Source organism: Gorilla gorilla, chromosome 13 (genome assembly GCF_029281585.2).
Source record: "Gorilla gorilla gorilla isolate KB3781 chromosome 13, NHGRI_mGorGor1-v2.1_pri, whole genome shotgun sequence".
NCBI lineage: Eukaryota > Metazoa > Chordata > Mammalia > Primates > Hominidae > Gorilla > Gorilla gorilla.
The window spans coordinates 99293258-99308139 of NC_073237.2; positions in this window are offsets into that span (position 1 = coordinate 99293258).

Below are 14882 nucleotides of genomic sequence, written 5' to 3' on the forward strand. Positions count from 1 at the left end.
ATAAAGAATTCAGGCCCCTAGTTCCTAGTTTTTCCCACTATATTATCTCTCTCCTTGACAGTTTGCAGTTTAGCAAATAAATTTTGTGAACATGTAGCCCTTTTGAGTTAACACAAAACCATCAGGCACATGTAGCCCTTTTGAGTTAACACAAAACCTTCATCAGTTTTCTTGTCAAGAAAACTAAAACCTATATTATTAATATCAAGCCATTAAATTTTCTTCTTAAAGGGATCACTTTTGAATTTTAAATATTCTTCAAAGCAAATTTACACCATTACAATCTGGCCCTGATTTTATTGTTCAATCTTATTCCCATATTTCTTCTTTTCATCTTTCTACTTTACTTTCTTTCCATCTTACTACTCCATTTTTTTCCTTTAATCCAACAAAACATGCCAACATTCCTTTTTTATTTTTTGTAAACAGCTTTGAGGTAAAATTGATATTAAGAAGCTGAATATATTTAATGTACATTATTTAATGAGTTTGGCATGTGAACACATCCTGAAGCCATCACTATAATCAAGGAATAGACATATTCATCTCCAAAAATTTCTGGGGTTTTTTGTTGCTTTCTTTTGTTTTGTGGTAAACACTTAACATGAGATCTGTCCTCTTAACAAAGTTTTAAGTATGTAACACAATATCTTTGGCTGTAGATACTATACTGTTGAGCATATGCATAGAAGTAATTCAGCTTAAATAACTGTAACTTTATACCACATCCCCACATTCTCCTTCCCCTGGTCCCCAGTAACCGCCTTTGTACTTTGTATTTTCTAATTCCATGAGTTTGATTATTTTCGGTATATCATATATGTAGAATCATGCAGAATTTGTCCTTTTGTGACTGACTTACTCAGCATAATGTCGTTAAGGTTTATCCATCTTGTCACATATGGCAAATTTTCCTCTTTTTAAAAACTGTGAATAATAGTCTGCTGTATGTCTGTATTACATTTTCTTTATTCATTCAACTGTCAATGAATGAGCTGTTTCCATAGCTTGACTATTGTAAGTAGTGCCACAATGATCATGGAAGTATAGATCTCTTAGAGATTCTGATTTCAATTATTTTAGGTAGATACCCAGGAATGAGATTGCTGGATCATACAGTCTTCTATTTTTAATTTGTGGAAAACTTTTCATACAATTTCCCGTAGCAGCTGCACCATTTTTGAATTGTCACCAAGAGTGAGATAGGTCTCAAATTTTTCTGGAACTTCACTAACATTTGTTATGTTTTGTTGATAATAGCCACCCTAACTGATGCAAAGTGATATCTCATTATGATTTTATTTTGTAATACTCTGATATTGATGTTGAGCATTTTTCATATACCCATTGACCATCTGTATGTCTTTTTATTTTGATACATGTCTATTAAGATTTTTACCCATTTTTAAATGAAATTATTATGCTATTGAGTTATATGATTTCCTTATATATTTTGTATATTTCTTATTATATACATGGTTTGCAAATACTTCTTTAATTTCATATGTTAAGTTTTCACTGTACTGATTTTTTCTTTGCCGTACAGAAGCTTTCTTAGTTTGCTGTATTTTCTTGTCTATTTTTTTATTTTGGTGGTATATCTAAGAAATTATTGCCTAGCCCAATGTCCATAAGATTTTCTCCTTTACTTCCTTACAGCAGTTTTACAGTTTTAGGTCTTACATTTAAATCTTTAATCTATTTTAATTTGATATTTGAGTATGGTATAAGGGTCCAATTTAACAATTCTTTTTTTTTCCCAAAATATATTTTAAACTTCCCGTCTTTGGTGTTTTTACCAAACTGTTTACTTGACCTGGAATATCACTTTCTTTTATTGAATTTGTCAAACATTTGTATATTTTCCAATGTCCCTATTTAGACAGTAGCTTCACAGGAAATTTCCAGATCATCTCCTATAATCTGTGCCTAATTCTCCAGATGGGTATCTGATAAGGAGATTGCCATATTTCCCTATCTTTATAAGCAGGAATCAGCAAAAATATTTAAAATATTATAATTCTTTCTTAGGACCAGTATTTAAATTCTCCATCAATTTATCTTAAAAAGGTTGACTTCATTGCAATTTGATCAGTGAAGCTGTGTCCGGACCAGTGCTCAAAATGCCCTGCACCTGGAGTAAATATTCTGCAGCCATCATTTTGAAAATCTTAATATTTTAATTTTTGAGCATCTGTATTGCAAATGAAATCCCACCAGACAATGTGGGCTGGGAGGAGGTAGGGTCAGATCCAAGTGAGGGCCCTGAAGGATCTGGAGATGGGAAAGGTAGCAGCCATCTCTGACTCAAGTAGCCAGCTCTATTGGGCCATCCAACAAGATTTGCTAGCACCTCTCATTCACTCCCATCCACATACTAAGCACATCCTCTCATGGCATCTGCAATCCCTTGGTGGTTTTCAAGCTGCCATGGTTTGGAGTGGTGAGCTGTGGGAGAAAGGGAGACTGACTTCCTGTCACTGGCCAGAGTTTTGCATTTTCATTTTGCATTGAGCCCCTCAAATTATGTAGTTGACGAGCCTCTAATAAATCTCCCAGCAACAATCTAGTCAATGATTAATTCTATACTAATTATTCTAAGGTAATTGAAGTTCTCTTTTCCCCTGATATTCACACAGTTTTGTTGCGTTTTGTTTTAACACAGTCTCACTGTGGATTGCCCAGGCTGGAGTGCAGTGGCAGGATCATGACCTCCTGGGCTGAAGCAATCCTCCCACCTCAGCCTCATGAGTAATTGGAAACACAGGTGTGTGCCACCATGCATGGCTACTTTAAATTTCCTTTTTTTTTTTTTTTTTTTGAAGAGACGGGTTCTCCCTATGTTTCCCAGGCTTGTTTTGAACGCTTGGGTTCAAGCTGTCCTTCTGCCTTAGCCTCCCGAAGTGTTGGGATTACAGGTGTGAGCCACTATGCTAGCCTTACATGGCTTAATACCAAATTAAACAATAGCAACACAGAAGGTTAAAGACATTCCATAGCCATTGATTACATTTCTTTTTCTCTTAAGTGGTTTCAAGAAATACTGTTATTGTATTAAATTGAACTAATATTATTCTGAAGACAATATTTATATTGCCTGAATAATTAGAAAGCATATTATAAATGTAATCTGAGAAAAAATATTCTATATTTAAAAGTTGTAAAGAGACATTTCAATGTAATGTGGTAGACAGAACATGTGTCTAGATTCTAGACTTCCTATTTTCTACCTGTGTATTATTGAAATATTTTTGGTTCCAAATCTTAACTATTTTTATTTTTTATTTATTTAAACCTAAAAACGTGCCTGAAAATTTACTTTCTCAATAAATCTTAGTCACTTTCTCTCTCTAAAATAATTATCTTCATTTTTAACTTGGAAAGCTTATTGAGCTGCTAATTAGCTCCTAAAATATGTCCCATAGGGCATGGATATAAATCAGAACATTGAAACAAAAAGAACAAAATTAATCCTCACAATTAAGTGGAAAATTTAGACTTTCCAAAGGATCTGAGGAACGAGTAGATGGGGCCTTAGAGAAAAAAAGAGGCAAAAACAGAAGATGATATAACTGGCATTCTATACATATTGATGGTTAGGAAGAATTGCAGACAGACTTTTTAGGAAAATGGGTGAACTTTGAGTAGTTATATGGTAATGGTATACAGTAACCCTCATTAAAATATCCACCATACTCTTAAAAGTAATAAGTAGGCAAAGCTTTAAGCTGTAAGTTTGTACAGAATGACTGATGTGTGCCATGGTGGAGTTCCATGGTAACTAATGAGCGTGGCATAGTTTGTCAACTGGATAAATTCATCAGGAGTAGGAACTCAGTCCAAATTTGTAAGCTCCCTATACTTCTTTGCTGGAGAAAATGAAATAAGAACTAGCACTAAAAAATAGGAAATGCCTAGATCATATTAAATATATAACAGATACTATATGACAAAAAACTGCACTGAAACAGATTCTATCAACATACAAATAGAGAACCTGAGGCACAGAGAGGTGCTTTTCCCACTATCCCACAGATTATAAGGGGTAAAAGCAAGATTTGAAACATGACTCTTCATCTCTAGACCCCATGCTCTTAATCACTACATCATAGAACCTGTCTGCACTGATTCTTAGTTTGTGATATGGTTTGGCTCTGTGTCCCCACCCAAATCTCATCTTGTGGCTCCCATAATTTCCACATGTTGTGGTTTCAGATGGAGATGAGGAGTTTGTTGAGAACTGGAGCAAAGGTGACATGTATTATGTTTTAGTAAAGAGACTGGTGCATTTTGTCCCTGCTCTAGAGATTTGTGAAACTTTGACCTTGAGAGAAATGATTTAGGGTATCTGGCGGAAGAAATTTCTAAGCAGCAAAGTGTTCCAGAAGTAACTTGGGTGCTGTTAAAGGCATTCAGTTGTACAAAGAAAGTAGAGCATAAAAGTTTGGAAAGTTTGCAGCCTGACATTGCCATAGAAAAGTAAATCCTATTTTCTGAGGAGAAATTCAAGCTGGCTGCAGGAATTTGCACAATTAACAAGGAGCCTAATGTTAATGGCCAAGACAATGGGGAAAATGTCTTCAGGGCATTTCAGCAGTCTTCACAGCAGCCCCTCTCATCACAGGCCTGGAGATCTAGAAGAAAATAGTGGTTCCATGGCCCAGGCCCAGGATCCTCATGCTGTGTGCAGCGTGGGGACTTGGTGCCCTGTGTCCCAGCCACTCAAGACATGGTCGAAAGGAGCCAACGTAGAGCTTGAGCTGTGGCTTCAGAGGGTGCAAGCTTCAATCCTTGACAGCTTCCATGTGATGCTGAGACTGCAAGTGCAAAGAAGTCAAGAATTGGGGTTTGGGAACCTCCGCCTAGATTTCAGAAGATATATGGAAATGCCTGGATGCCCAGGCAGATGTTTGTTGCAGGGGCAGGGCCCTCATGGAAAACCTCTGCTATGGCAGTGCAGAAGGGAAATGTAGGGTCAGAGTCCCCACACGGAGTCCCTTTTGGGGCACTGCCTACTGGAGCTGTGAGAGGAAGGCCACAGTCCTCCACACCCCAGAATGGTGGATCCACTGACAGCTTGCACCATGCAAATGGAAAAGCCACAGACACTCAATGCCAGCCCATAAAGGCAGCCAGGAGAGAGGGCGTACCCTGAAAAGCCACAGGGAAGGAGCTAACCAAGACCATGGGGACCCATCTCTTACATCAACATGACTGGGATGTGAGAAATGGAGTCAAAGGAGATCATTTTGTAGCTTTAAGATTTGACTGCCCTGCTGGACTGTGGACTTGCATGGGGCATGTAGCCGCTTCGTTTTGGCCAATTTCTCCCATTTGGAATGACTGTATTTACCAAATGCCTGTATCTCCATTGTATCTAGGAAGTACCTAACTTGCTTTTGATTTTACAGGCTACTAGGCAGAAGGGAATTGCTTTGTCTTGGATGAGACTTTGGACTGTGGACTTTTTAGTTAATGGTGAAATGAGACTTTGAGGGACTGTTGAGAAGGCATAACTGGTTTTGAAACGTGAAGATATAAGATTTGGTGGGGCAGCAGAGGAACAATATGGTTTGCCTTTGTATGCCCACCAAAATCTCATCTTGTAGCTCCCATAATTTCCATGCATTGTGGGAGGGACCTGGTGGGAGGTGGTTGAATCATGGGGGCAGGTCTTTCCTGTGCTGTTCTCATGACAGTGAATGGGTCTCAGGAGATCTGATGAGTTTAAAAGTGGGAGTTTCTCTGCACAAGCTCTTGTTTTTTGTTTGTTTTTTTGTTTTGTTTTTGTTGTTGTTTTTTTTTTGTTTTGTTTTGTTTTTTGCGTGCTGCCATCCACGTAAGATGTGAATTGCTCCTCCGTGCCTTCGACCATGATTGTGAGGCCTCCCCAGCCATGTGGCACTGTGAGTCCAATTAAACCTCCTTCTTTTGTAAATTGCCCAGTCTGGGGTATGTCTTTATCAGCTGGGTGAAAACGGACTAATAAAGTTTGCTAACATGTAAAAGTAATTTCAATCTTATTTCAGTTTTCCACAAATAACATGTGAATTACACTAACTGGGATCCCTTTCACTTTCTCAATCACCATGCGAAAATAAGTAACCAGAAGTTTAAAACCACTGCAATGCAATTTTTTTGCGATAGATTAAGAGTCATACCTCACACATTTTTTTTCTTTTCTCCCAATTGCTTGGTACAGTGTAGTATATTTCTCATGGTCCAGCAGCAATAAGATGGCATACTTTTAAATAATTTATACTTACCTATTTTATAGTAATCTCAGCCCAATATATTTGCTTTTTGAGGTGCTATGGAAGTGATTTTGTTCATTCAGGATTGTTGAATGTAATATTTTCTAATTAATTGTTTTATCTTCTATAGACACTTAGATTCTTTACCATTTTTAAAAGTTTATTGCCTAAAAAGGAGTAATACTATCTATATTAGATTTTGCAATTATTATTGCACTACTGAGCCTTCTACAGTGGATTGGCAGGCTAACTCCACAACATACATTTTGACAGGTCATGTTTATTTAATAGATGCCTTAGACAAGGCAGAAAATACAGAGGCAGATACAGACATGGAAAACATGTTTGGATGGTGTTTAACTCTGAATTTAAGTTAATTTTCAGTGACTTTAGCAGTTTAAGTAAAAGAAGGCTATTGTCACTGCTGGATGGTTTATTCAGAAATTTATTATATTTATCTTGGAGCTAATAAGTCAGTGTGTTCTTAGCCAAAACAAGCAACAACAGGGTCACATAAAGTATAGGAAACTGTATATAATGTACATTAATTAACTATATATGTATCCTTGAATAACACGTGCACATTTTTATATGTACATTCTGGGCACTGCACTGGTAGCTTTAGACAACAGTAGCATCTTTGTAGTGCATGATCTTGACATTTAGTTGTACACTTGTAACTTTGCCAGATATGGTAGAAAATTCTGAAGCAGAATGAGATCTTTATGCATTGCTGGATAAAACATTTCCTATATTTTAATAGCAGAGCTGCTGATTTGCATGAATGACACAGAGTAATTATGTCTGCACTTCTAGCTTTAACTTGTTAGTGCTCTTAGTTAGGCAACACTAGATAGGCTGCCCCAAATTATATTTGGGATTAGGAACAAAAAAGAAAGCAGAAAATATTGACCTGGTTGTCCTCAAATGCAGGAATCAGCATCATATGTAATCTCAAGTTGATTCCAGGATTGAATGATGTCTGAGATGTAAACACAAGTTTGCCCGTGAAAAGGTATTAAACTTTATTAAAACACAAATAAAAAGAAATGGTGGCTCTTACTATGGGCAATGTTTGACAAATACTTAAATCAAGATAGTGAAAGTATTTATGAAGTTATTGCAAAGCCAAAAGGTAAGAAAGCAATTTAAAGGACCTAGGATTGGAGCACTACCTCTGGAAATACTGAATACTATTCTATGTGAATATGTACTACATTTTATTTATTCATTCGTCTGTTGATGCACACTTAGCTTAATTCCATATCTTCGTTATTGTGAACAGTGGTGCAATAAGCATGGGGATGCAGATATCTCCTTGACATATTTATTTCATTTTTTTGTATATATACCCAATAGTGGAATTTCTGGATCATATAGTAGTTTTCTTTTAATTTTCTAAGGAAGCTCCACACTGTTTTTTATAATAACTATACTAATTTACATTCCCAAAAACAATGTGCAAGCATTCAAAAATGATACTCAAAAAAGACAGTGTTGAATTTTAAGAATTTATATCTTACACAACTTACTAAAACTCCATAGAGAAATAATTAAGATTGAAGCTGCTGTTTGAACAACAGGTCTATCTAGAGTTGTCTCTAAATTAATCCAAACGAAGGAAAACAAGCTAGATTTTTCCCAGTTAGGCTAAAGCTATCATTTGAGTCTACCAGCCATTTAATTATGTTCCAGCAATGTACATTTTTGGTGGAGTTGAAGACACTTCATGTCAATGCCAGTGATGCTCAGTTAAGCTGACACCAAGCGCTTACACAGCAATTGTACGATGGTAAGTGTGCATTGTTGTTTAAACCTATTAAGAGCTAGTATAATTCGATATTTAACAGCAGATAAGTGATGTACATAGAAAATAATTTAAATAAAAAGCTTTGTCTTCTTATTCAAATATTCTGTTTTGGTAAGCCAGCCTAAACCATGCTGCAAATCCCTTTACCTACTTTTGAAATGAGTTCTGCAACAACGCAGCCAGGTGACATCAGAAGATGGCAGAATAAGAGGTTCATCCACTCATATCCCCCCCATAACCACAATAATTTGGCAGCCATCCAGGTACAAGAGTGACTTTGTGAGACTTCAAGGATTCAGGTAGGATCTTGCAAAACAATAATGGAGCCCATATTAAGGCTGGTGTTTTGAGAAGATCAACCCATGCTTAAGTGTCAAGGTCATCAACAATATTCCTGGATACAGATGAATAAACAGCCTAATATGGCCTTGGTCCTGCCACCAGAACTATCTGCTAAGGGACCATAGAGGAGCCATGCCCTCCCATGCCTCCAGTAACAGACCTGTTGACCTTAATCTTGGTTCTAGACCTTGAAGCAAACTGTGACCTGGCTCTAGCCCCTCCTAGCAGCAGTATAGGATCAGTCTTTTCTACCCAAGAAGTCAGTGGAAGAAATGCCTGTTGGTGGCCCCAAAAGCAGGACTGTAGTCCTTAGTCTTACTGAAGATCTAGAAGCACCCTTGTGATCCAGCTTCAGCCCTGCTCAGTTATTAACCATGAGAAATTCTGCCCACCCTGGAACATAGCAGGCAGTACATTTGTACTTCTGGAGGTAGGCCTGTAGACACCAGTTTGACCATGGCCCCAGAAGTGACACAGTGACTCAGTTTCAGCTCCTCTCAGCTGTAGCCTGGGGCTAGTTCTGCCCACCCAGAGACCCACCAAATGACTCACAAGATGCATTCCCAGGGATAGTGTTGAGTATCTGTTTGGATGGAACATTTTTCAGGATATATCATATGATAAGATACAAACAAATCTCAACAAATTTAGTGAGATTAATAATCTTATTACCCATATTGATATGAAACTAGAAAACAATAATAGGAGAAAAATTGGAAAATTCACAAATATGTGGATATTACACAACACAAACCTGAACAATAAATGGATCGGTCAATAAGGAAATCAAAGTAATATCAAAAGGTATCTTGAGACAAAAGTAAACAAAAATCTCCACACATGCCAAAATGTATGGTATGCAGCAAAAAGCAGTTCTAAAAGGGACGTTTACAGCAATAATTGTCTACATTAAGCAAAAAGGAAGATCTCAAATAAATCCTAATATTATACCTCAAGGAACTAGGAAAAGAATGAACAAACTAAAACCAAAGTTATCAAAGGAAGGAAATAATAAAGACCAGAGCAAAAATAAATGAAATAGACACTAGTAAGACAATGGAAAAGCTCAACGACAACAAGGTTGGTTTTCTGAATGGTAAACAAATTTGACAAGATTTTAGCTAGGTTAGCCAATGGAAAAAAGAATGAGAAAGACTCAATATTATAAATGGATGAAAAGAGATTACAAATGATGATACTAAAATACAAAAGATTATAACACAATAAAAGACTACTATGAAAATGTATATGCCAATTAGTTGGATAACTTAGAAGAAATGGTTAAATTCCTAGAAACATATAATATACCAAGACTGAATCATGAAGAAATAGAAAACCTAAACAGGTCAATAAAGAGTAAGCAGATAAAGCAGTAATCAAAACCCTCCTAACAAGGAAAACCTCAAGACCAGATGGTTTTACGGTGAATTCTACTAAACATTTAAATAATGAACACAAATTCTCAAACTCTTTGAAACAATAAAGAGTAGGAGCACTTTCAAATTTATTTTGTAAGTTCAGCATTACCTTCACACTAAACCCAGATAATAATGACACCAGAAGAACAGAAAATGATAGGACATTATCTCTTATGAATATACATAATACAAAAATTGTCAACAAAACACTAGCAAATCAAATTGAACAGCACATTACAAAAATCATACACTATGCTCAAATAGTATTTTCTTCTGAGGTACAAAAAATAATTCAATATATTTAAGTCAATAAATGTGATACATAACTTTCACAGAATAAAGGATAAAATTGTATGATCATCTCAATAGATGCAGAAAAAGTATTTGACAGAATTGAACATATTTTCATGAAAAAAAGCTCTCAAAAAATTAGGTATAGAAGGAATACACCTACATCATACTCAATGGTGAAATGCTGAAAGTTTTTTCTCTAAGATCAGGAATAGGACAAGGTACTGACTCTCACTAATTCTATTCAGTATAATACTGGAATTCCTAGCCAGAGCAATTAGGCAAAAAACAGAAATAAAAGGCACCCAAATGAGAAAGGAAGAAGTAATAGTGTCTCTGCAGATGGCATGATCTTATGTATAAGAAGCACAGAACACTGTATCAAAAAACTGTAAGAAGTAATAAGTGAATTCATTAAACTTCCAAGATATGAAGTAACATAAAAAATCAACTGTGTTTTTATACTTACAACAAGCTATCTGAAGAAAATTAAGAAAAAAATTAATTTACAATGGAATAAAAAAATAAAATACTAAGAAATGAATTTAACCCAGGAGGTAAAAGATCTTTATACTAAAAACTATAAAATATGGATGAAATTGAATAAGATAAAAATAAATGGAAAGACATCACATGTTCATGGGTTTGGGGAATTAATATTGTTAAAGTGCCCATGCTACCCAAGTAACCTAATCATTCATTGCAATTCCTATCACAATTTTAATGGCATTTTCACGGAAAGAGAAAAAAAAATCCAAGACTTGTATGAAACCACAAAAGTGAGGACACCACACTTTCATATTTTAAACTGTATTGCAATGCTATAATAAAACATTATGGTACTAGCACAAAAACAGACACACAGACCGATGGAACAGAACTGACAGCCTACAAATAAACCCAGGCATGGCTGGGTACAGTGGTACATGCCTGTAATCCCAGCACTTTGAGAGGCTGAGACAGGAGGATCATTTGCGGCCAGGAGTCTGAAACCAGCCTGGGCAACATAGTGAGACCCTGTCTCCATGAAAGAAGAAAAAGAAAAAAAGAGTAAACCCCATGTACATGGTCAACTAATGTTTTACCAAAGCACCAAGAACACACAATTAAAAAATAAAAGTATTTTTAATGAATACTGTTGGGGAAAGTATATCCACGCACACAAACAGTGGAAATGGACCTTTGTCTTACACCATACATTAACATTAACTCAAAGGTGATAAAAGACTTAAGTGTAAAATGTGAAACTTTAGAACTTCCATAACACAATATAGAAAAAAGTTCCTTGCCATTGGTCTTGACAATAATATTTTTGGATATGACACCAAATGCACAAGCTAAGAAAGCAAAAATCATCAAATGCGATTACATCGAACTAAAAAGCTTCTGTACAAGTGAACCAACAGAGTGAAAAGCAACCTATGACATTCCAGAAACTATGACATTGCAGAAACTATGACATTGCAGAAACTATTTGCAGACCATATATCTGATAAGGAGTAATATCCAAAATATACAAGGGACTCATTCAATTTAATAGCAAAAATAAATAACTCAATTAAAAATAGACAAAGAATATGATTTTTTACAAATAAGATATACAAATACCCAACAGATGCAAATGCAAATTAAAGCTACAATAAAATATTACCTTACCTGTATTAGAATGGCTATTACCAAGAAGACAAAAGATAATAAATGTTGGCAAGAATATGGAGAAAAGAAAATGCTTGCACACTGTTGTGGAGAATATAAATTGGTACAGCCGTTATAGAAAACAATATGGAGGTTCATAAAATATTAAAAAATAGAACAATCATATTATTGAGCAACCCCACTTCTGGGTATCTATTCAAAAGAATTTAAATCAGGATCTCAAAGAGATATCTGCATTCTCATGTTCACTGTAACATTATTCACAATAGCCTGGATGTGGAAACAACCTAAATGTTCATCAATAGATGAATATATAAAGAAAATGTGAGATATACAGATAATAAATAGTAGATACACACACACACACACACACACACAGTGGTCTATTGTTCAGCTTTGAAAAAGAAGAAATTCCTGCCATTTGTGACAACATAGATGAACCTGGATGACAATTATGCTAAGAGAAATAACCAGACACAGTTATACAAATACTGTATTTCCTCACCTATATTTGACATCTAAAAATGTCATACTCATAGAAATAGAGTGTAGAATGGAGGGTGTCAGGGGCCTAGTGTTGGAGAAAGAGGAAAATATTGGTCAAATGGTACAAAGTTTCTATTATGATGTTAATAATTTCTGAGGATCTAATGTACAGCAAGATGACTCTAATTATAATAACTCTGTGTTTTATTCATAAAATTTGCTAAAAGTGTAGATCTTAAGTGTTCTCACCACAATGAAAAAAGAAGTGGAAACCATGTAAGGTGATTGATGTGTTAATTAACTTGATTATACTAAGCATTTAACAGTGTATACATATATCAAATTATCACATTGTACACTTTCAATATATACAATTTTATTGCCAATTACATCTCAATAAAGTTGGCAGAAATAAACACTGCAGTCAAAGGCTTGCCATGATTCTAATTCCTCATCTGACTCTTAGATTTTAAAATTTGTGTAAATGTAGAAAAAGAGAAATGACAAATCAGAACAAACCATTCTACCACTCCATGGAAGACTCTCAGTGCCTCAAACTTCATCCTGTATATGGCAAGGCTTCTTTCCCCTGGTTATTAGAAGTGATAACACAATCTATAGCTTTTTTTCTGGGGGGTCAGAGACTTGAGAAGTGAAATGTAATAAAAATGAGTCTAATGTTTACCTGGAAATAAAGGCTTATTATTATTATCATCAATATTATTATGTATTATTATTTATCAAAAAGCCAAAGCTAACAGATTAAGAAATGGATCAATGATTGCCAGAAGATGACGGATGATGAAGTAGTCAACTTTAAAGGGAATACATTGGAAGAACATTTATGGAGACGAAACTGCACTGAATGTTATTGGGATGGAAGACAAGTGACTCTAAGCACATGTTAAAATTCATAGAACTGCAATACTAATAATGAGCTTGAATACATGAAAACTAAAAATAAAGATAAAAGACACATAAAGGATGGTGAGAGATCCTAGGATGGCATGCAACCATGACAAGAGAATGTTTTATACACATATAACATAACTGTATTATTAATAGAAGGGTTACAACAATAATGGGATATCTAACTTTGAAAAATGGTGTTTTGACTGGAAACTATACAACTAAAGACAAATGGAACTTTTTATATAAACTGCATTCAAAAGTTAGTTGGTAAATTTGTATTTCATGAAGACATAGATTACCAATTCTGCTTTACATATGGACGGGGTTGAACAAATAATTAAGTGGATGGCAAATGTTGGGAGTCAAGTTTCCCATTCTCAGGGAAAGAAGCTACAGATAGGCAAGGAGGAAAGGCTAGTCTGGACCTGGTGTTCCTCAATCAGAGTCAGAGATATTAGTATGAACTCAGGTTTACTATATGAAAATAGATAACTAGATAAATGATAGATATAGACAGATAAACATATAGATATGTGAATATTCATGAGTTAGTATATACAAATAAATTAAATGGCTTTGTACTCTAAGAGGGCTTAGACACAGTGATACCCCAGCAGCAATGAGCATACCCAGCATTCAGATACTTATGCAAAAATACCATACTCCAATAAAAATAATCAGAATTATTGATAAAGTGATTGATTCTGGGACTGGGACATGGAAAATATAAGACAAGATGAGAGCATCCTGTAGTATTGGAAAGTAAAAATGTGCTCAAAAAGCAAAGAAGGGCACATTTCAAAGTAACACAGGAATTCACCCTAAGGATTCTCCAGGAAAGGTTCCCCACTGGAACAATTTCTACAACAAAAAACCAACATAGTATTGGATTACATAGCCAAGTTTAAAATATATGAGTCCCTACTAATATAAATTATTAAGTAATTAAATAAGTGGGGGAGAAGAGACAAATCCTCCATACAGAAAAAAATCTCAAATACTATATGTATGTATACATGACTTCCCTCTCAATGCGATGGAATTTAAACCCTTCATGAATGTGAGCAGAACTTAGTGAATAATGTCCAAATAATAAAATATCACAAAGGTGAAAATAGTAACTTTGTAGTGATGAAGGCTTTCAGATACTAAACCAAATGATAAAAGTTAATCCTACCAGTCATGTTGTGTGGATATACCATAGCCGCTGGTAGGATATAATGCAAAAAGGACTTTGCTCGTGTGATAATCTTCTCCAAAACCCATCGCCCAAGTCTAATCATTAGAAAAACTTCAGACCAACCTAAATGTAGGAATGTTCTACAAAATATTAACCAATAGTCCTCAAAATTTTCAAGTACATGAAAAACAATGACCGGGAAATTGTCACAAAATAGAAGAGAAAGACAGAAGAGACATGACAACTTAATCAATATTGTATCCTGAAATAGAAAAAATCATGAGTAAAAAAACTAGTGAAGTATTAGTACATCATGGAATTTAGTTAATAGTATTACACCAGTGTTACTTTCTTAACTTTGACAAATATGTTAAGGTAATGTAAAATTATAACAAGAGAAACTTAAACTGAATAAGGAATATATGAGAACTCTTTGCAATATGTTCACAGTTATTCTATGTATTTATAATTATTCCATAATTTAAAAAGTTTATAAAGCAGTAAATTTTATTTATTGTACATTAATAAAATTC